Source organism: Macaca fascicularis, chromosome X, assembly GCF_037993035.2.
Source record: "Macaca fascicularis isolate 582-1 chromosome X, T2T-MFA8v1.1".
Lineage (NCBI taxonomy): Eukaryota > Metazoa > Chordata > Mammalia > Primates > Cercopithecidae > Macaca > Macaca fascicularis.
This window is the reverse complement of record NC_088395.1, coordinates 126,849,784-126,874,368: the sequence shown is the minus strand read 5'-3', so window position 1 is coordinate 126,874,368 and position 24,585 is coordinate 126,849,784. Positions and strand designations below refer to the sequence as shown.

General features: G+C 40.0%; 1 pseudogene; it reads right to left on the bottom strand.

Annotated features, from left to right (window-relative positions):
- Nucleotides 1–4,085: 4,085 nt before the first annotated feature.
- LOC123571548 (small nucleolar RNA U3) lies at nucleotides 4,086–4,168 on the bottom strand (annotated as a pseudogene).
- Between the last annotated feature and the right edge of the window lie 20,417 nt (nucleotides 4,169–24,585).

The following is a 24,585-nucleotide window of genomic DNA, read 5'->3' as shown; positions in this document are numbered from 1 at the left end:
GGTATGTACCTATAGTCCCAGCTACTCTGGAGGCTGATGTGGGAGGATCACTTGAGCTCAGGAGGTAGATTGCAGTGAGCCGGGATCACACTACTGCACTCCAGCCTGGGCAACAGAGTAAGACCTTGTCTCAAAAAAAAAAAATGACAAAAGTATTGCACTGAAAATCTGTAGTGGTAGAAATAATAGTAACAGTTAACTTTTTTTTTTTTTTTTTTTTTAGACAGTCTCGCTCTGTCACCCAAGCTAGAGTGTAGTGGTGTGATCTCAGCTCACTACAACCTCCAACTACTGGGTTAAAGAGATTCTCATGCCTCAGACTCCCGAGTACCTGGGATTTCAGGTGTGCACCAGCCTGGCTAACTTTTTTTTTTTTTTTTTTAAGTAGAGACAAGGTTTCACCATGTTGACCAGGCTGGTCTCAAATCCCTACCTCAAGTGATCCACCCGCCTTGGCCTCCCAGAGTGCTGGGATTACAGGCATGAGCCACCAGCCAAGAAATAATAAATTTTATTTATTTATTTATTTATTTATTTATTTATTTATTTATTTATTGTGAAGGAGCTTTGCTCTTGTCGCCCAGGTTGGAGTGCAACAGCACGATCTCAGCTCACTGCAACCTCTGCTTCCCAGGTTCAAGCGATTCTCCTGTCTCAGTCTCCCGAGTAGCTGAAATTACAGGCACCTGCCACCACGCCTGGCTAATTTTTTGTATTTTTAGTAGAGATGGGGTTTCACCATGTTGGCTAGGCTGGTCTTGAACTCCTGACCTCAGGTGATCCACCCACCTCGGCCTCCCAAAGTGCTGGAATTACAGGTGTGAGCCTCCACGCCCGGCCCATAAATTTTAATTCTATAAAAATTACACATATGCTATCTAAGTTATGACAGATCTTACGCATTAGAATTGATATATTAGCACATGTACATATATATTTTAATCTACTTTCGTACACTCTGACAATCACAGAAACTAAATCTGAATGATGACAAATACCACGTTTGGTCATTAGTATTAATGTGCTATTCAGATCTGTACGTGTGTATAAGTACCTTCATTCATAACCCATCTATACAGGTACATATAAGCAGGGCCCACTTTTCACTGCAATGCATTTCTGGATATTGTGTTGTAAATGGTATCATGATAAAGTGGATTCTGTTTTTCCAAGGCTGTAACTGAGGGTTTGCTCCTGACAAAGAACTTGTGTTCAAATAAATAATTGCTACAACTAACCATATGTCATTAAAAAAGAAATGCTTCAAAATAAACTTCTTCAAAAATTAAAACAATGAACTTCATTTAGTCATGTAATAGTTATAAAGGACCTTTATGTTTTAGACATACATTTTCTCTGTCCTGTAACTTGTACATAAATGTTCTGTGAAATTTATCTTACAAGGGTCCTCGAGGTACGTGTAGCACAGGACACAGAACCCAAGTCTATCATACATTATACTAAAATAAGTAATGTAGATGTAATAAGCATTAAATATTTAACAATTGTGTTTACCTTCTTAGAATTCTGAAAGGATTTTATAGGGTCATCTTGACACAAGGCTCTAAAATGCTCCCCAGGGAAGTTTGCAATAAAGCCTCCTGTTCTTTTTTATAAACTTCCTTGAGCACCAAGCATGGCACCCAAACCTTTCAGTAAACAAAGGTTTCTTTAGGAGCTAGGCCAAAGCTTTGAACACTGAAGGAGATGCTTTCACTGCAAAAAAAAAATTGGGCCACTGCCAGACCCCTACTTAGCCTCACATCTCTCAGAATCTATAGCCTGTGAAGTCCTCCAGTAGGTTCACATTTTCCACAAACTGCCTCTCAGCCCTTATACCTTATAGGCAGCTGCAGTCTGGCTTTATATATCCAACTAGGGCAAGACGCACCTAAGAACCACACCACTGCCCCTACCACCAATCACTCTGCAGAGCACAGGTGAGAAAATGCACTGGTCAGGCCACTGCCTGGATCCTTCTACACCTAGCAATGTAAGGAACACCAATAAAACAGCAACTCCTGCCTCCAGGTCCAAATACATCTAAATTTGGGGAGACCTGAGAGCCCCCTGTTTATCAGAAAATAGCAGGACTAACCATCTAACCAAATTTGTGATGAGCCGAACCCACCATACCTCATTCACATCCCTGTTTTCCTCTGTCATAATTCAACATGTAAGCATCCAGTTTGACATACCTGCTTTGTGACCTTAGGCAAATCACTTGAGTTCTGTGTCTCTCGGCTCATCTGTAAAATTAAGGTCTACTCTTCATGAGGTTTTATGAGGATTAAATGATATAATCTATGCAAAGCCCTGTTAGATTATTATTGTTATTATTAAGTTATGTTTAATTATTATTGTTGTTCTTGTCCTCTAACTGCATTCCCATATTGCTCTGTGCTTCTTCTCCCTGAACTGGACCGCCCACTTTTTTTTTTTTTTTTTTTTTGAGATGGAGTTTTGCTCTTGTTGCTCAGGCTGGAGTGCAATGGTGGGATCTCGGCTCACCGCAACCTCTGCCTCCCAAGCAATACTTCTGCCTCAGCCTCCCGAGTAGCTGGACTTACAGGCATGTGCCACCATGCCCGGCTAATTTTGCACTTTAGTAGAGACGGGGTTTCTCCGTGTTAGTCAGGCTGGTCTCAAACTCCCGACCTCAGGTGATCTGCCTGCCTCGGCCTCCCAAAGTTCTGGGATTACAGGTGTGAGCCACCGTGCCCGGCCCTGACCTCCCACTTCTACCTTCACTCCTTACATGCTTCGGCTGTGCCTCCTGGAACACTATTCCATGATTAACAAACTCATCTGCCATCCACAAACTCATCCCTGAATATCCACGTTTCTAGGTTTCCCATGAGGACGGAGCTTCCTTTACAGCCCTTTCCAGTGAAAGTGATCTATACCAACACACCGCATGTACTGCATAGGGAGGAGGTAAGGTACATATCCTCTTCCAGCCACACTGCACCTTTCAAACCATTCCTCCTCCACCCTCAGGCAAAACCCCCTGATCCTTCTTCCTCTGAGTTTCATGATATTTTACTCCACCTCTTTGCTGTCCTGTACTCATTCATCAAAGATGCTGGCATCTGGTTCACAGCCTTTCTTCTCACTCCAACCCCCAGGGGTGTTAAGCACTGCAAGAGAAAGTCACATAGATGAACAGGTTGGTACCACTCTGAATTCATGGTCACCAACATCAAGTGGACCTTCAATATTTCTGGGGATTCCTGTCATGTTTTCAACTCACTCTCTCATTTTCCCAACTGATTCTTCTCAATCTTCTTCATTTTCCTCAAAACTCCAACTCCTCAGCTGCCCCAAAGAACTCACCTCTTAAAGATAAGATAGAAGTCTCCAGATGGAAACCAACTTCCTACTACCAAACTAGAAATGTATTCACAGCCATCCTTTTCTGCTGTTAAAATGAAAGATATCCCTCTTCCAATCTAGGCGTAATTCCTTCATGTGCATTGTAGAGCCCATTCATGTACAGGTCTCCTCACTAGCCATACTCAACCTATTATTACCTCTTTTCTATTTTCAACCTCTCACCCTCTACTGGCCCCTTTCTCTTGGCTTTTTCAAAGGAAGTACATGAATATTCCAACATTATATAACATCCAAACAACACAGAAGCATAATGACAACCATAATAGCTAATGTTTATTGAGGACTTACCATGTACCAGGAACTGTTGCAAGTGCGTTGAGGTATTAACACATTTAATTCTCAGAATTACTTATAAAGTATATACTATTAGTATTTTCTCTTTTTTTTTTTTTTGAATTAAGAAACTGAGGAAAAGGAAGTAACTTGCCCAAGATTAACCAGATATGAAATACCAGAATCTGGATTTGAGCTCAAGTAGTCACAACACTGTGCTCTCTAAATGACCACATTTAAAGTGCCCCTGCTGTGTCCTGCCCCATCCTGCCCCACTCCACCTCATTCTCCCTCCCCTCCTTAACTCTTCCCTTCCTTCCCCATAGGTAATGACTGGCAATAATTTTGTGTGTATATTGTGTGTACATTCGTGTGTGTATCTTTCCAGAAATTTTTGGCACATTTATATACACAGTACATACATGCTTTTTATCTCTACCCGTTCAGAGAAACTTCTCTATTAACAAACTATAGAAGTGACTCCTGAAAGTATAGTCTTACACACATGCTTTTAAATTGATACATAATATTTGTATAAATTTATAGGGTATATGTGGTATTTCGTTGCATGCATAGAATGTGTATTAATGAAGTCAGGGTATTTAGAGTATCCATCACCTCGAGTCTTTATCATTTCTATGTGTTGGGAACATTTAAAGTCCTCTCTTCTTGCTATTTGAAATGTACAATGCGTTGTTGCAAACTATGGTCACCCTACACTGCTATCAAACATTATAACTTATTCTATGTAATTGTATGATTGTACCCATTAACCAATCTTTCTTCATCAACCCCCCACCCACATACACTTCCCACCCCCTCTGGTTTCTATCATTCTACTCTCTACCCCCATGAGATCAGCTTTTTTATTTCCCACAGATTAGTAAGAACATGTGATATTTGTCGTTTTGTCCCTGGCTTATTTCACTTAACATAATGACCACACATGTTGCTGCAAATGACAGGATTTCATTTTTATGGCTGAATAGTATTCCATTGTGTATAAATATCACAGTTTCTTTATTCATTTGCCTGTTAATGAACATTTAGGTTGATTCTGCATCCTGGCTATTATGAATACTGCTACAATAAACACGGGGGTGCAAGTATCTTTTGGTTATAGTGATTTCTTTACTTTTGGATAAATACTCAATCGTGAGATTGCTGGATCATATGGTGGTTCTATGTTTAGTTTTTTGAGAAATCTCCATGCTGCGTCCCATAGTGGCTGTACTAATTTACATTCCCACCAACAGTGCATATGAGTTCCCTTTACTCCGCATCCTCACCAACATCCGCTATTTGCTTTTTAATAACAGCCATCCTAACTGGGGTCAGACGATATCTAATTGTGGTTTTGATTTGCATTTCCCTGATAATTAGCGACGTTGAGCATTTTTTATGTATCTTTTGGCCATTTGTGTGTCTTCTTTGGAGAGATGTCTATTCATGCCCTTTGACCGCTTTTTAATAGAATTACTTTGTTGTTGTTGTTGTCGTTATTTTTACTATGGTGTTGAGTTCCTTATATATTTTGAATATTAACCCCTTATCAGATATATAGTTTGCAAACGTTTTTCTCATTCCATAGGTTGCCTTTTTATTTTGTGTTTCCTTTGCTGTGCAAAAGCTTTTTGTTTAATTAAGTCACATTTATCTTTTTTGTTTGTTTGTTTTGTTGCCTGTGCTTTTGAGGTCTTAGCCATAAAATATTTGCCTAGATAAATGTCCAGAAATGTTCCCCCCATTTTCCTCTAGTAGTTTTATAGTTTCGGATCTTATGTTTAAGTCTTTAATCCATCTTAAACTGACTTTTGTATATGGTGAGAGATAAGGGTCCGGTTTCATTCTTCTGAATATAAATATCCAATTTTCGCAGGACCATTTATTTGTGTGTGTGTGTGTCCCAATATATCCATGTAACAACACCAGCACCATTTATTGAAGACAGTGTCTTTTCTCCAATGTATGTTCTTGGTGCCTTTGTCTATAATCAGTTGGCTGTAAATACATTGATTTATTTCTGGATTATCTATTATGTTCAATTGGTCTATGTGTCTGTTATTATAATAATACCATGCTGTTTTGGTTACTATAGCCTTGTAATATAACTTGAAGTCATGTGGTATGATGCCTCCAGCTTTGTTCAGAAGGCTGCTCCTTCAGAGACTCTTTCACTGATTCCTTCTTTTCTCCCAGATTGCTATCCTTGGTAATCTCTTCTCTGTCCCCACTCCCTCTCTTGATAATCTCATCTTGTCTCCTGGCTTTAAACACCATTTATATTTCCATCCTAGACTTCTCCCTTAAACTCTAGACTTGTATGTCTAAGTGCATATTTGACTTCTCTGCTTGAATATCTAAAAGACATCTCATAGCACATGTCTAAAACTACCACCTGTTTCCTAAAAACTACTGAAATAAAATTAAAAATAAATAAAACATTACTTCTAGTCTCTCCCCATTCTGCCTCCCCACACACATCCGAAAACTTATATTACTGACAGCCTTCAGTTGATGACAATTGCATCCTTTCCTGTGCTTAGATGCAAACTCTTTGGTATTTCTTTGACTCGTCTCTTTCTCTCACATTCTATCTTCAAATAATCAAAAAAATCCTATTTAACTCTTCAAAATATATCAATAATTCACTCACTTCTCACAGCTCTCACAGCTACCATCCTGGTTCAAGTCATCATTATCTGTTGCCTGGGTTATTTCAATAGCCTCCTAACTGGTGTTATACCTCTGCCCCCTACCACAATCTACTCTCAACACGAGTCAGATTTTCCTATTAAAAATGAAAGTTAAATTAAAGTCTCTCCTCTGCTCAAACCTCTCCAATGGTTCCCCATCTCATTTAGAAGAAAATCAATGTCTGTACAATAGCTTACAAGGTCTTTAATTGTCTGGATTTCTGTTATCTCTTTAACATCATTTCCTACTACTCTCCCCTACTTTCTCTGACTCTTCTCTAGTCACACTAACCTATTTGCTATTTCCCTTCCCTTCCCTTCCCTCCCCTTCCCTTCCCTCCCCTCCCCTCCCCTCCCTCCCCTCCCCTCCCCTCCCCTCCCTCCCCTCCCCTCCCCTCCCCTCCCCTCGCCTCGCCTCGCCTCGCCTCCCCTTCCCTTCCCTTTCCTTTTCCTTCCTTCCTTCCTTCCTTCCTTCCTGTCTGTCTTTCTTTCTTTCCTGTTTGTTTTTTGTTTTTTGTTTGTTTGTTTGTTTTTGTTTGTTTGTTTGTTTTTTTGATGGAGTTTCATTCTTGTCGCCCAGGCTGGAGTGCAATGGCACGATCTTGGCTCACTGCAGCCTCTGCCTCCTGGGTTCAAGCAATTCTCCTGTCTCAGTCTCCTGAGTAGTTGGGATTACAGGCGCCTGCCACCATGCCCAGCTAATATTTTCGTATTTTTAGTAGAGATGGGGTTTTACCATGTTGGCCAGGCTGGTCCTGAACTCCTGACCTCCAGTAATCCACCCGCCTCGGCCTCCCAAAGCACTGGGATTACAGGCGCAAGCCACTGTGCCCAGCCTCCTTCCTATTTTTCAAACACACTAGCCATGTTCATACCTTAGGGTCTTTGCACTGGCTGTTCCTTCTACCTGGAAGGCTCTACTCTAGGTCTCCAATGACTACATCCCTCCCCTCCTTCAAGTCTTTGCTCAGATGTCACCTTCTCAATGAGGCATTGCCCTAGTCACTCCACTAATAATGTCATTTGCCCTCCCATCCCTTTTGCTCAGGGATGTAATTTTTCCATAGCATGCATTACCTTCTAACATACTATAAAATTTATAATATTATTATTTATTGTGTCTCTTCTCAACCAGACTGTAAGCTCAATGAAGGCAAGGATTTACCTGTTTTTGTTCACTGTTGTATCCAAGATCCTGGCACAGGGTACACATTCAATAAATATTTGTTGAACGAATAAATGGAATACCACATTAACTACCATTAAAGTTTCCTATTCCTCATTATAGCAGCAATCCTGGAAATAGTTTTCTATATTCACAATCAAGATTAACATCATCAGTGATAGGTCATGTACCTTTGACATAATATGATAATGGCACTTTACCTTCCTGATCTTCCTTCCAGAAATCCATAACCCCTAACTATGAAACAAGCATCAGACAAACCCAAATTCTACAAAATACCTCAACAGACTTTTTAAAATTGTCCAAGTCATCGAAAACAAGGAATGTCTGAGAAACTTTCACAGCCAAGAGAATCTAAGGAGGCATAACAACTGAATACGATACAGTATCCTGGATGAGATCCTGGAACAGAAAAAGGAACATTAGGTAAAAAACTAAAGAAATCTGAATAAAACATAGACTTTAGTTAACAATAATCAACATTGGTTCATTAGTTGAGGCACATGGCCTTTCCACTTTCTCTTTCTGTGTAGCCTAATCCCTCTGTTCTTAAATCTGGGCTGATCTTAGGGACTTGCTTAACCAAAAGAATGCAGCAGAAATGACATTCTGGGATTTACAAGGCTAGTTCATAAGAAGCCTTGCAGCTTCCACCTGGGTTTATTGGGACACTCCCTCTTGGACCCTTGAGGCACCATGTAACAAGTCTGTCTACCCTGAGTCTGTCATTCTGTGAGGAGACCCTAGTTAGCCACATGAAGGGATGTCTGGAGAGAGAGAGGTGACCAACTTGCCCCCAACTGGTCTAGTCCTTCTTCCTCCTTTCCCCAAAACCAAAACCAAAACAAGAACTTGGTCCTCTTGCAGTATTCTGTAACTCAGTAAATGGCACCATCATCCATCCATTTGCACAAGCCAGAAACTAGGAAATCATCCTTGTTGTGTCCTGTCCCTCATCTTGCCCACTAAATGTCTCTTAAAAGCTTGCTTAGGCCAGGCGCGGTGGCTCATGCCTGTAATTCCAGCACTTTGGGAGGCTGAGGCGGGCGGATCAGTTGAGGTCAGGAGTTCATGAACAGTGTGGCCAACATGGTGAAACGCCGTTTCTCCTAAAAAAAAAAAAAAAAAAAAAAAAAAAAATTAGCCGGGCATGGTGGCACACGCCTGCAATCCCAGCTACTCAGGAGGTGCAGGTTGCAGTGTGCCAGGATGACTCCACTGCATTCCAGCCTAGGTGACAGAGCAAGACTCCATCTCAAAAACAAAAACAAAAACAAAAAAGCTTGCTGCTTCTTTCTCAATGTCTACCACTCCTCCCACCACTTCTAGCTAAGATATCTTCTTTTCTCAGTAATAGCTTTTTAATTGATCATCCTGCTTTGACTTTTGCCCCTCATCCAATACTTTTTACAGTCAGTGTGGTCTTTTTCACTTTTAAACTTTTTTTTTTTTTTTTTTTTTTTTTTTTTGAGACAGGGTCTCACTCTGTCACCCAGGCTGAAGTGCAGTGGTGTGATCATGGCTCACTGCAGCCTTGACCTCTTAGGCTCAGGTGATCCTTCCACCACAGCCTCCCAAGTAACTGGGACCACAGGCGTGCACCACCACGCCTGGCTAATTTATTATTATTATTATTATTTGTAGACATGGGGTCTCCCTATGTTGCCCAGGAAACTTTTCAATGATTCCTATTACTCTTAGGATAAAAACAAAATAATTAATATAGCCTCTGAGGCCCTGCATAGCATGGCCAATATCTACCTCTTCAGCCTCATAAAATTATCCACTTGATGTCTGAGCCCCAGCTACACTGGCTTTCTTTTGTCCTCCATATGCACTGGGCTTCCTCCTGCCAGAGGGTCTTTGTACGTGTTTTTCCCTTTGCTTGGAATGATTTTTTTTTTTTTTTTCCTGCTTCATCTGGTTAACTCCTGTGCAGTCTTCAAATCTCTGAAGAAGTTTTGCTTGGTCAGGAAAACCTCCCTGACCTCATAGTTCTGTGTGGCTCTCCTACAGAATAATTAATTGAGTAATTAATAGAGAACTCATCACAGTCGTAATTTTACATGTATTTGAATGAATATTTGAATAATGTCTTTCTCCCTCACTAGACTATCAGCTTCATGTGGCAGGCGCCAAGATTGTTTTGCTTGGTACTGTGCCCACAGTATCTAACACAATGCCTAATACATACAAGGTGCTAAATATCTATTTGTTGGAGGAAGGAAGAGGAGAAAGCAAGAAAAAGATAAGGAGAGAAGTAGGGAAGGAGAGAAGGGAGAGCAAGGGAGGGGGATCTCCCCCCATGACTGAATATTTGTAAATGTTTATTCTCCTTGTATTTCTAACAGAGTTTGCTTTATATTTCTTATTCATGTCATTATGTGCATAAAGGTCCATGACAGTCACGTGTTCTTGGTGGAGTGCACATTTTATCAATATTAAATATCCCTTTGCCAGGCATGGTGGCTCATATCTGTAATCCCAGCTACTCGGGGGGCTGAGGTGGGAGGATCACTTGAGGCCAGGAGTTCAAGATCAGCCTAGGCAACACAGTGAGACCCCCGTCTCTACAGAAAATACAAAAATTAGCTGGGTGTGGTGGCATGCACCTATTGTCCCAGCTACTCAGGAGGCTGAGGTGGGAGGATCACTTGGTCCCAGGAGTTCAAGGCTGCAGTGAGCTATGATTGCACTCCAGCCTGGGTGATAGAGCAAGACTCCAACTCTTAATTTTTGAGACAGAGTCTCACTTTGTCACCCAGGCAGGAGTGTAGTGGTGAAATTTCGACTCAATGCAACCTCAGCCTCCTGGGTTCAAGTGATTCTCCTGCCTCAGCCTCCCAAGTAGCTGGAACTACAGGCATGTACCACCACATCCAGCCAAGTTTTTATATTTTTAGTAGAGATGGCATTTCGCCATGTTGGCCAGGCTGGTCTCAAACTCCTGACCTCAGATGATCTGCCCACCTCGGCCTCCTGTCTCAGCCTCCCAGCATGCTGGGATTACAGGCATGAACCACTGTGCCTGGCCCCCCTTGTCTCTTTTAATACTGTTGGCTCTAAATTTATTTTTGTCTAATTCAAAAATTACTCCTTTTTGCTAGCATTTGGAAAACTCAAAGCTTTACTGTTTCTTTGCTCACCGCTATTTCTTATATTCCACATGTTCCTCTTTTTTGGATTCATTTTTCATTTTGCTGTACTACATACTTGAATAACTAATAGAGGCTCTGAATATGTGTGAACATTATAATCTGAAAATTGGAGTTTTGTTCCTTGCATTATTTCCCCTCCACCACCTCCATGCAGGGTCAATTGTGCTATTTATTCATTTTGGTTCTTCTCTTTTATGCTATAGTTTTTCTCCAAATATTTATCATAATCCTTTGATATCTATTTACACCAGTGAATAAGGGATAAGTCAGTTAACAAAGATAGCTTACCTGGGTTTCCTCTGCAGTTACATTGGTCTGTGTCCCCTTACTGGCCTGACACTTAAGTAGAGGACTTTGTGTAAGTGTGTTGAGTGTCTTGACCCATCAGACTTCACTTTAAGGTGGGTGGGTACAGAGGAGACAGAAAGGTTGGTCCTTTCCCTCCCTACGAATTGTCAAAATAATTTTACTCTAGTGTAATCACCCAATGGACTCTTCCTGCACACTGCACAGACAAAATTAATTTACTGTAATACCAAGGTATTACAGTAAAGAAAGAGATCAATTGACACTAGGCTAGCAATACAGGAGACAGAGTTCTAACTCAAATCAGCCTCCTTTAGAATTCTGAGGTTAGGGTTTTCATGGTCAACTTGGTGGACAGCGGGCTAGGGAATGGGTGCTGCTGATTGGTTGGGGATGAAATCACAGGGGTGTGGCAAACGGTCCTCATGGGCTGAGTCCACCTCTGGGTAAGGCCACAGGACCAGTTGAGACATAAGTTATGGGTCCAGGCAGAGTCAGTCGGTTGCCGGAAAATCTGAAAAAAAGTCTCAAAACACCAATTTTAGGCTCTACAATAGTGATGTTATTCATAGGAGCAGTCACAAATCCTTTGGCCTCTGACCACATGACTCCTGAGCAGTAAGGGATTATACAAACTACACCTACATTTTTGCAGTATTCAAGTCCCTCCCATAATCCTAATCTTGTCACCTTTCATTAGTCTTACAAAGGCAGTTTTCAGGCCCTAAGCAAGGAGTGAGTTAGTTTTAGTGAGGGACTATTATCATCCTTAATTTTAAGTTAAGCTATAAACTAAATTCCTCGCGTGGTTACCTTGGCCTGTGCCCAGTAGTGAGCAAAGACAGCTTAGAGGTTAGGAGCAAGATGCAGTTATCCATGTCAGACTTCTTTTACTGTCATAATTTTGTAAAGTCAGTTTCAATCCCCGCTTTGGATTTCAGCACACTTCAATCCTGAGGTGTGAGTTACAGAGATAGGAAAAGGCGGATGACTATTCCAACTTCTTCCTGCTGATGGGGCATAGTTGGAGTAGGATTTGCCCCAGGGTAAGAAGAGTGAAACTGTCTTGCAGTTGTTTGTATGTATTCACAAGTGCCTAATTAGGATCCCAAGGTCTGTATAAGAAAACATTAGCACTTTTATCTACAGCTTTAGTACAGTTCTTAAGTGAACAGCAGACTTAAAATAAATAATAAGCCCTAACATAAGGAGTAAAAATCCTAGCTTCAGGTGTCGCTGTAGAAATGATGTGAAGCCTTGAGGGACCTAGGTGAATGACCTTGAGAACCAATCATATATTGGGTCATCAGCAGAGACTCAAAAACAATGGGCTGGAATCCAAAAACAATTAGCTGGAATCTAGTAACAGGTATACTATGTTTTTCCAAAACATAATTTTTCTCTGTCCAGTTTTTCAATTCTACCAAAGACAAATAAATCATAGTAAGACCAATTTATTTGCAAAATAAGTATGAGTCTTATTACACTTAGCTTAATTATTTGCATAAAGAGCAGCAAGAGAAATTATTTACCATAAAGGCTTAAAAAAAAAAAACAAAAAACCTGGCTTTGCTGGAACTTCTCATAAGGAATCTCAGATTAGACCTTTTAACAGCCTCTTGAGCCCAGCCAGGGATTTATTTGTACCTGCAGATAACGTGTGAATTGGGTGAATTGCTCTCTTCTCAAGGTACCAAAATAACTTGGGGTTCCTGGGCCTGGCAGAAAGTAACATTCTTTACTTGCCACAGGTTTGGAACCCTGTAAAGGACAAAGTATGAGGCCAGTTTTTCCAAGGGGCTCTTATCAGCTCTATAGGTAAACCTCAATTTGCCAATACAGTCTGAAAACATGTCATTCCAGTAAAAGCCTTGGTAATATAACCAGTGTCCCCAACTGTGTTCTGTTACAAAAGAAAATAGATTCTTATTGAACTTATACAAATAACTATATTGCCATAAGTTAAGAATAATCACAAATAGTCTGCAAATTCTGGAGAAATCAGGTAGAGAGAAAGAAATATGCTCCAAATTTTGTTCACAGGAGTATACTTTACTCAATTGTTAAAAGCTGTCAAATAGCTCAAAAGAAAAAAAAAAAAGTTGGCCAGGCATGGTGGCTGTCACCTGTACTCCCAGCATTTTGGGAGGCTGAAGTGGATGGATCACTTGGGGACACGAGTTCGAGACCAGCCTGGGCAACATGGCGAAACCCTGTTTCTACTAAAAATACAAAAATTAGCTGGATGTGGTCACGAGTGCCTGTAATCCCAGCACTTTGGGAGGCTGAGGTGGGTGGACCACTTGGGGACAAGAGCTTCAGACCAGCCTGGGCAACATGATGAAACCCCATTTCTACTAAAAATATAAAAATTAGCTGGGCGTGGTCACGAGTGCCTGTAATCCCAGCTACTTGGGAGGCTGAGACAGGAGAATTGCTTGAACTGGGAAGTAGAGGTTGCAGTGAGCCAAGATCACACCACTGTACTCCATCCAGCCTAGGTGACAAAGCGAGACTGTCTCAAAAGAATTTTAAAATATTTTAAAAGAGAAAAAGCTTTCTTAACTCTGAAAAGCAAAACAAAAAGGATCAGCAACATTTTAAGCAAAAAGTCATAAAAAGATAATTTCAGTCTTCTGTTAGTACAGTCCACATGATTAACTCCTGTGCTAGTTGATATTGGGTCAACAATCCTTATGGACACATAAGCTCTCCATGAGAGTCCTGGAAGTTTTTTTCTCTATTCCAATGACAATTTCTAAAGTTATCAGGAAATTGCACTCAAGAGCCCCTGTCAGAGTCCTATAGCTGAATATAAAACCACCTTTTGAAAAGGATCAAAGCAAATCAATTGTAGATGACAAGAGAATCAGAACACCCATGGTTAAAGACACAATTAACAAAGAAATTTGGTTATTTTGTGGCATACAACAATCTAACATAATAATCATAATTATTACTGATAACATACATAAGTCATTTTAAAATTATAGGAGTCTCACATAATTCTAGAACACATATTAATAACACATTCATGAAAATACATCCCAAAGAAAGCCAAATGCCATTTCACACATGACAGTGTTCCATGTATGACTATAACACACCAAATAAGCTAATATGTCTCTTTTGGACATCAGGGGACCCAATATCTTAAAAAAAAAATTAATGAGGACAAAAGGACTGAATTTAGAACTTGAAACTTGTATTTTGGAAGATCTGTCAAATATCAAAGATTTAAAACACTTGATATCACAAAATAGGATTACAGGTCATTCAATCAGCCAAAGTAATAACTGAAAAAATTTCAAAAAGGCAAAAATCTTTACTTATTGGGAGACCCAGCTTTCCAAACAACAAGACCCAATAAAGACAGCATGGGACCAACTGAATCTGCCTCTTCTCTCTCCTTTCTTTTTTCCTTTTGTCCTGCAGTTTACCCAAAAGGCAAACACAAATCTTTATTATTTCAGTATTACATGGAAATCTTGTTCAAAAGAGAAAACCAAATTTTGCCTTTGCATTAGTATACTATTAATGTTAAACCTATTTTAATAAAGCTTTATACACAAATCTATCCAATCTTAATCAGTTTGACCATAAGTTAAAATTTTTGTAAACCTTTTATAACTCTTTACAATTTCCTATTAAAGAGCAGATCGATGCTCCAAAGAAACCCTGTTATTCTGGCACATGGACCCAGACATGCTTTTTATCTTTATGTTTAATTTATAGAAAAACTAAATAATACCCTTCAAATTGTGTCCAACTTGTTCACACACAGAACTTCCTTTATCAGATCAATATTTTACAAACTTCTACAACTTGCTTAAGGCTTCAGTTTTGTCCTATCATTCTTTTAACTTAGGACAATCCATAAAAACCTCTAAACTAGACAAAATTACTTTCCTTTTAACAAAAAAAGTATTTCCATGCCTTCTTATAACCTCTTACCAAAACACATTCTACTTTCTTTATATGCCTTACATGTAACTATTTTGCCCGTAATCTCAATTACATATGTTACAATGTTAACTCTCAGCAACTTTTATTCTAGTGAGAAACTTAGTAAGTAAGCCACTTTGACAATGTATCAGATTTCAGAGCCCAGGACAAGGACACAGCTGTAGACAATGTCTGACTCTTTCCAGACTAGCTAGGGGACACAGTTAACTCCATATGTCCCCAGGCCTTACCTAGAATCTAATGGCTGTAAAACAGACAAGTCAAACAATTATTAAAAATGTCATAGTAGCAGTTTATGACTTTAAAACATCTGCCAGAGACTGTCTGACTTGCCTTATTCAGACTAAACATCTAAATTCTGAAGACATCTTTATTTTATTTTACCAAAAATCTTAAAACTATATTTACCAAAGATTACTAATGCCACATGAACTAAAATGCATTAAAGTTTCTATTTTTTCAAGTGTTTATATTTATTGAAGCCAATTAATTAGAGCTCTTTCATATATTTTGGTTATTGAAACATCACACACAGGACACATACAAATATATAGACAGACAAAAGCAGATCTGGTAGAGTTATAAGATTCTTCATTTGCCAGTTTTTAAATTTCTTTTCTCCATTTGAGACCAGTCTCTTCATTACTTGTTCCCTGCCCTGAACAATTGTCAGCTAGGCAACTCTAAATTTGCATTTCTAAAGGGACAATTCTTAGGTGAAACAAGATAGAGGATTCATATTTTACTCAAACCAAAGAAAAAAATGGTGCGAGTAGAAGTGCAGTTAAGACATCCAGGAAAAGCAGACATCCTTACATGTGGACACTTCCTTAAAGATGTAAGTTTCTTCTTTGGACTACTGGCTTTAAGATGGAGCCTTTTCAGGAACAGCGTCAAGGAGGCATGCAGTTTCTAGGGCCTAACAGGCAGTCACAGCTGGAAGGCAGAACAAATCCCCAAAAATCAAGGATCCCATTTTCACACCAAAGTCTGGGTCCCCCCGAAAAAGTAAATACTGTGGGATGACACAACACAATGCTTTTACCTGAATCCCACTGCAAGGGCATTCCTCTGAGGCTGGTGGCCAAACCAAAGCCAATCAGCCCATTCTATAATCAGGCCATCCCCCATGGGAGCCCATATTAGTTCGTTCTCACGCTGCTATCAGGACATACCTGAGACTGGGTAATTTATAAAGGGAAGAGGTTTAATTGACTCACAGTTCCACATGGCTGGAAAGGCCTCAGGAAACTTGCAATCATGGCAGAAATGGAAGCAAACACGTCCTTCTTCACAGAGCACAGGAGACAGAAGTGCAGAGCAAAGTGGGGAGAAGCCCCTTATAAAACCATCAGATCTAATGATAACTCACTCACTCTCATGAGAACAGCATAAGGGAACCACCCCCATGATCTATTCACCCCCCACAAGGTCCTTCCCCCAATACGTGGGGATTACAATTTTGATTACAATTCAAGATGAGATGTTGGGTAGGGACACAGCAAAAGCATATCAGAGCCTTACCTCTCAGTGCGGCCTGAGAATGTTTCCATACTTCCAGGTGACCAAAAGCATTATTTCATTATCCAAACATGCAAAGAGCCGAGTATTCCCCCACAACTGCCATTTGCCATCCCTAAAAGTATTAGCTATTACATACCAAGGCTAAAAGCTATCTCAACATGCAAAATAAAAAGGTCAGGTATTACAATGCAAAACAGAGTAGAGCCTTATATCTAATCTGTCTGCTTACGACTCCCGAGGTTCCATGAGGAAAACAGAGGTTCCACCCAAAACAGAGTCTGTGGCGCCTTCTGTTTTTCCTGAGGGGTCCCACACTGTTAGGAATCATCTTAGGTCCTCTCATGTGGGCATCAAGGGTGGCAAGAGGGCAGACAGAAGTAAATGGAGAAACAGAATTCAGTCAATTGGGAAGAAGAAAACCTTTTTCTCAAAAAACAAGATCCAAAAAGGGAAAAAGCATAAAGGCCTTTTACTGTCATAATTTTGCAAAGGCAGTTTCACTGGTGTGTATTACTCGGAGTGTATTTCTCTCATGATCAGAACTGCTTCTGTTTTTTTCCCTATATTTCCTGAAAGTCCAGATTACACCAAGGTCTGTTCTGTTGTTTTCATTTTTCTAGGATCCTACGCTCACATTAGCAAACTTTTGGAAGCAAGTAGTTTGCTTTCTTTAGTGTGAAATTCTCGGTTTCAACCTTGGAATATTTGAGGGAAGGAAGGACAGAAACAGCCACAGAAGTGACCGTTCTTTTCTGAATAAAATTCTTGTTTTTTGTTTTTGTTTTTTAACTGCTCCATTCCAATTGTAGTGAATGCAATTCTTTAATTAACTGGAAGTTCCCTCTTCCCATGCTTTTGCATTTATTTATTCTGAAATTTGATTTTCTCTGGATTTACTCCCGTAATCTTCTCTTGCAGGTTTTGGACCAGGCTTCTCTTCCTCTCTTATCAATATAATTCTAACTGATTTCTATCCTCAGGGGATTCTTCACAATTTCTGAACTGATGATCGTACACTTTCCTTTAATTATACTGCTCTTGTTTATTTTGCCATTGTAATGTTTTAAGGGATTTGGAGTGGGGAGAATGAGAACAAAGTTATAGGTGCGTAGGCTGCCATCTTGATCTAATCTGATCAAAGTCATTTTCTTATGTCAACTTGCCTGAGATGAGGAGACCGGCCACGGCTCACTCAGAGAGGCAAGGAGAAAGGGCCTCTTCCAGGGAAGGCTTCTGATTACTCAGGATTTCTTCTTCTTCTTCTCCTTCTTCTTCTTCTCCTCCTCCTCCTCCTCCTCCTCTTTCTTCTTCTTCTTCTTCTTCTTCTTCTTCTTCTTCTTCTTCTTCTTCTTCTTCTTCTTCTTCTTCCTCCTCCTCCTCCTCCTTCTCCTCCTCCTCCTCCTCCTTCTTCTTCTTCTTCTTCCTTTCTTTTTTAGTACAATATTTATATTCTGATTACTCAGGACCTCTGATAAAGGACCATTAGGACTTAAGGACCTAGAATCGGCATACCAGTGTTTTAGAGAGAGCAAAGGCTACAGCTAGCACATAAGACCCCTTCGGGGAAATTAGAAAAGGGCATGACCTTCAGAGCAGAAACATTGCAAAAAATAGTCTCCCCTTGAGGTAGATTAATTAGAAAAAGGCACCTCTTGGCCGGCGCGGTGGCTCATGCCTGTAATCGCAGCACTTTGGGAGACTGCGGCGGGCGGATCACGAGGTCAAGAAAATGTTTCTGCTCTGAAGGTCATGCCCTTTTCTAATTTCCCCGAAGGGGTCTTATGTGCTAGCTGTAGCCTTTGCTCTCTCTAAAACACTGGTATGCCGATTCTAGGTCCTTAAGTCCTAATGGTCCTTTATCAGAGGTCCTGAGTAATCAGAATATAAATATTGTATTAAAAAAGAAAGGAAGAAGAAGAAGAAGGAGGAGGAGGAGGAGGAGAAGGAGGAGGAGGAAGAAGAAGAAGAAGAAGAAAGAGGAGGAGGAGGAGAAGAAGAAGGAGAAGAAGAAGAAGAAATCCTGAGTAATCAGAAGCCTTCCCTGGAAGAGGCCCTTTCTCCTTGCCTCTCTGAGTGAGCCGTGGCCGGTCTCCTCATCTCAGGCAAGTTGACATAAGAAAATGACTTTGATCAGATTAGATCATTAACCTCTGTGGTTCATTTTCACTTATTTGCATTTTAGTCTATTTTAAAAACGTTTTGTTGGTAAATAACATACAGAAATGCACAAATCATTGGCCGGGTGCAGTGGCTCACGCCTGTAATCCCAGCACTTTGCGAGGCTGAGGCGGGCGGATCAGCTGAGATCGAGAGTTTGAGACCAGCCTGACCAACATGGAGAAACCCCATCTCTACTAATAATACAAAATTAGCTGGGCATGGTGGCACAAGCCTATTATCCCAGCTACTCAGGAAGGCTGAGGCAGGTGAATCGCTTGAACCCGGAAGGTGGAGGTTGCAGTGAGCCCAGATCGCGTCATTGCACTCCAACCCGGGCGACAAGAGCAAAACTCCATCTTAAAAAAGAAAAGAAAAGAAAAGAAAAGAAAAGAAAAGAAATGCACAAATCATAAGTGTACTGCTCAATGAACTTTTACCAAAAAAGCTACATAATGAGCATCCAGATGTCTCTTGTTTGGTTTCTACAAATAATAGACCTCTTTTGCTGGAGTAACATACGTAAAGCACTGTCCATCTACTTTCCATCTGCCTTTCATTCTTTCATTCTTTTCTTTTCTTTCTTTCTTTTTTTTTGAAACAGGGTCTCACTTTGGCCGAGGCTGGAGTGCAGTGGCACACTCACGGCTCACTGCATCTTTGACCTCCTAGGCTCAAGCGATCCTCCCACCTCAGCCTCCCTAGTAGCTGGGACTACAGGTGTGTGCCCACCACATTGAGCTACTCTTTCTATTTTTTGTAGAGATAGGGTTTCACCATGTTGCCCAGGCTGGTCTCAAACTCCTAGGCTCTAAGCAGTCTTCCCTCCTCAGCCTCGCAAAGTGCTGGGATTATAGGCTTGAGTCACTGCTGGGATTATAGGCTTGAGTTACTGCACCCAGCTCTAACTAGTGTTTTCATGTAGCATTTACCTCTCTTAGTTTCATGGAAGGTAAAGTCTACATTCCAGTTTCTCCATTTTCTTGTTTTCAGGAGATTTCTGTACTTCACTATCCTCCTTACAAAATTTTAAATTTTGATGTAGTCTTACCTGTTAATGGATGGCCAAAAGGCATTGGATAAAAACCAGCAGCTATTCCTTATAAATGAGTACAATGAGCATAGAAAGTACAATGATAATAGAAAAAAAAAAAAAAACTTTCTGTGTTTTTTTGTTTTGTGTGTGTGTGTGTGTGTTTTGTTTTGTTTTGTTTTGTTTTGTTTTGTTTTTGCCATGGTCTCGCTCCGTTGCCCAGGTTAGAGTACAGTGGTATGATCTCTGCTCACTGCAACCTCTGCCTCCCCAGGCTCAGGTGATCCTCCCACTTCAGCCTTTGGAGTAGCTGGGACTACAGATACACACCACCACACCCAGCTAATTTTTTGTATTCTTTGTAGAGACTGGTTTTACCATATTGCCCACGCTGCTGTCGCACTCCAAGGCTCAATCCACCTACCTCGGCCTCCCAAAGCACTGGAATTAGACATGAGCCACCACACACAGCTAGAAAAGAACTTTCTAAACACAGTTAAAAGTATCAAAAAGCCAATAGAAAGCATCATAATCAAGTCACTTCCCCTGAAATTCAAGAATAAAGCATAGATGTCCACTATAGTGTTTTGAAGGCTCTGGAATGTGACAAAACAAGAAAACAAAATAAGCTGTATAAATCTAAAGGAAAGAGAAAAGAGGAAAAAAGTATAATTATTTGTAGATATCATTATACACATTAAGAATCCAAGAAACGTAACTTTAAAACATTAAAACTAATAAGCCTATGTAGTGGATATCTGCTGTTTTGCTTTGCCCAGCATTCCTTCCTCTCTGCTTCTAGCAAAAGCATTCTTCTTCCTTTGGATACCTTCTCCTACTTTACCCTTCCAGTATAGTCCTGGTAGGACAGGCAATCACAATAGTCCCCTCCCCTGCCTGTGGCTGGGCACCTAACCCAGGATGGACTAATCATAATATAATCATAATATCCAACCCCATTGGACCTAGTGGTAGCTTCAAGTGGTAGGCATGAGACCTGGCCCAGAGATACAAGACCTCCCTTGGAATTTTCCAAATCAAAGGTAAAGAAGTAACTTTGTCTTTTCCTTGGATCTTGAACTGTAAGGATGTGACCCCAGAGCAAGTGGTAGCCATGTTGGGTCTCTACCATGTAAAAGAGTCTTAGAGAATTAGGCGACACAGAGAGAAGCAGAGATGAAAGATGAGGCGGAGTGAGGGCCTAGATCCCATTTGAGTCCCTGGATCTAGTTGGGTCTGAGATCTGCCCTATTCTTCCCAGTTACATTAACCAATAAACTCAATTTTCCTCTTAAGATTATTCAAGTTGGGTTTCTGTCACTTGCAAACAAGAGTCCTAATATAAGCCAGATGTAAAATAAATATACAGAATCCCATCATTTCCAGTTTTTTCCTTTTCAAAGTATTATTAAATAGCTCCCTTTTATTTTCCAACATTTGTTATAAAAATGTTCAAACATGCACAAAAGTTTAAAGAATTTTTACAGTGAACATCAATACACCCACAACCTAGATTTCAAAATTAACATTCTTTCGTTATATTCCAATAATTTTCCCTTATTCTAGTAATAACAGAACTAGACATTATGTGTACATATATATATATCACATTCACAACAGTGTGAAACACCAACAGATACAGACTAAAGCCTTAACAAAACTCTTCTCTCAAGACAAAGGACCAAAAAACGAGCAATCTAGCAATCGAGAAAATTGTAGATAGCTAATCTCGTCAAGCCAAACGCCATGGGGAAAAAGAAATGCAGACTCACCCTTACCCACGCCAGCAATGGCGGAACAGGAGCCTAGACTTCGGCTCTTAGAAGGCTCCAGTTCCCGTCTCCCATCCCCCACCTTTTCCCGCTCAGCAGAGACCACGTGGAGAGCCTGATGCCCCTCCCTCTCCCCTTGGAGGAGATGTCAGCATTACCCTGATGCCCCTCCCCCTCCCCATGAGGGTGATGTCAGCACTACCCAATTGTGAAGACACAATCCCTCCCCAGCAGTTTAGTTTAGAAACTGCCAGTCTTGGTATAGAACAACCTTGGCTTATCTGTTGAAGTCCCATAGGTAGTATTATTAGAGAATAACCCAGACTTTGGGAACTGTATAACTCTGAGATCATTTGAAATTTTCGTTTTGTTTTTCTTTTGGCTCCAACGAGGCCCCTGTTGTTAGTCTAGTGGGGTTTCCCCCTGCAAAGATTGGTCAGATCTGCTGTCTATCATCCTGGAAGGTGTTAAATACACAGGAAGTCCAGTCTCAGTGGGCAGGACCTAGCCTGAAAGGGCGGGCATTGCTAATGTGTTTTCAAAAGGTCTTCCCAATCCTCTGCTTTAGACAGATTGGACCTTAGAACACAACGGATCCTCAAGTGACTGACGGTGAGCTAACATGCCCTTTTGAGATTTTGGAATGTGGGGAGGATCTTGTTTAGGAACTTATTGAAGGTGGACCTGGTTATGTACCTGGTTATGGGTCACAAGACCTAAGCAAAGCCATATTTTTAGGCAATTTTAAGTTATTCTCAATGTTGTGCTAGGTTTCGCTATTCCCAAATATTTATAAGAGGTATGTTAAAAGTTACAGCCTTTACTCACCTGTGATGTGGATAACTTAGGGAAAAGCTCGTTAGAGTCATAGTTATTTGTGAAGATCCTACCCAGAAAAGTGGTGATCACAAGATGGCCTTCAACAACCATAGCACTGCAACTTGATGAAGAGGCAGCAACAGAAGAAAATCTGTGACCTGATTCAGATCGTGAGATAGTATTTTGAAGAACCTCCAGAAATAGCTGGAGGACACTTTGAGGGGAATCTGTTTTGTTGACATTCAAGCCAGTAGGAGTTCAAGCCGTTGTAATTTAAAAGGGCATGTCAGGCTTCCAATTTAAGAGAGTCTTAACAAATGTGTTTTCCTACCCAAATCAGCTTTAAATGACAGAAGAAAAAAACAAGTAAAAGAATAGCACTAAAATTGCAAAGGTTAGCAAGGAAGGATGTGATTAGCAGACCAAAATTTTGATGATTTCCTTGATATCGAACAAATAGGATAAAATTGGCTGGGAAACCACAGTCAATGAATTCATAACACTGTACAGATATGGGAGAGGACTGCTGTAAAAGTGAATTATCTGTTTTCTATCATAGACCCAAAGGACAGATGATGTCACAGTCATCTGGATCAGGAGATGGGAGTGATGATGAGGCTACTACCTCTAAAAATGGTGGTAAGTAAATGAACTAGTAAAACTCAAGAGTTAATCTAAATAATTGTTAACAGCATGTCTAGGAAGCTTGAGTAAATTATTATGAAATTATTCCTCAGGGCCGGGTGCGGTGGCTCACACCTGTAATCTCAACACTTTGGGAGGCCGGCAGGCGAGGGCGGGGGGTGATGACGGGGGAGGAGGGGTTGCGGGGGAGGATCACCTGAGGTCAGGAATTCGAGAGCAGCCTGGCCAACATGGTGAAACCCCGTCTCTACTAAAAATACAAAAATTAACTGGGCGTGGTGGCACGCGCCTGTAATCCAAGCCACTAGGGAACAGTGAGCGGAGATTGTGCCATTGCACTCCAGCCTCGTCAACAAAGCGGGACTCCGTCTCAAAAAAAAAAAAAAAAAAAAAAAGGAAAAAGAAGGAAATTCTTCAGAAGACCAGAAGATCAAGAGTAATGAAACAATTAACAAAAAAAAAAATTAATAGCATGGTAGAAACAAGTTTTCCCAGAGAAAATTGGGATCAGGGGATAGTGGTCAAGAGGGCACTCCTGCTTTTACTTTGTTTTTGTTGCTTTATAGTGAGAATGAATTCATGTAATATTTTGGCAAAAACTTTAAGGTCTGATAAAATTTAGTGTTACTAAGGATATGGGGCAGTTAACGGTCATTCAGAAGGTGGGGATCATATGTTGGCACAACATTTCTGAAGGGTAAATATAACAGTGTATCGAAATTTTAAATATACCTTCCCCTTGACCCAATTCTACTTTTTCAAATATATCCTCAGAAATACTTTTATACATGCACAGATTTATGTTACAAGGATGTTCATTGGAGCATGTTTGTAGTAACAAAAATTGGAAATAACCAAATGTCCAAAAATAGGGGAATAGTTTAATAGAATATGGTATATTTTTACTGTAAAATAGTATACAGCCCTTAAAAAGAATGAGGTAGATCTCTATATACTGTCATGGACAGATCTCTAATATATATTAAGTGAAAAAAGCAAATTGTAGAGCTCTATGTACAGTAATTATGCCATTTAAAAAATATGAAAGCTTCCTATTTGTATATATACAAGTATATATGTACATAAATGCTGAGGAAGGTGATGCACCAAATTTAACAGGTAAAAGAGACACTTTTAATTTTATTTTATTTATTTTTCTTTTTTGTATGCTTGTCTGACAACCAACACTTACACTTTTTATCCTATATTCTTCTATATTGTTTAAATTTTTTCTTACAAAAAGAATGTTTATATATTATTTGCATAACTAAACAGAACTGAAAGGTGACCATTAATAGAATGTAAATAGTATGTAGAACTTCCAAAACACTAATAGTTGAAAAAAGAAACAAAGGAAATTGTCTGTTCAGCAACATGAGGTAAGAGAAAAAAGCAACAACAATAACGTGTGATAATTAGATTTTTTTTAAGTTATAGGAATATGTATCCATATATAGTATAGTATGTTGTCCTTAAAAATAGTGAAGTAGATCTGTGTATAGTGACAAGGAAAGATGTTCATGATATAATATTAAGCAAAAAATAAAGTCACAGAAAAATTTTTACTGTGTGATTTTTTTTTTTTAAAAAGCAAAAACTCTGCATGTTGGTTAAATGTATAAAAAAAGATCTTTAATCAGCAAATTTAACTGAG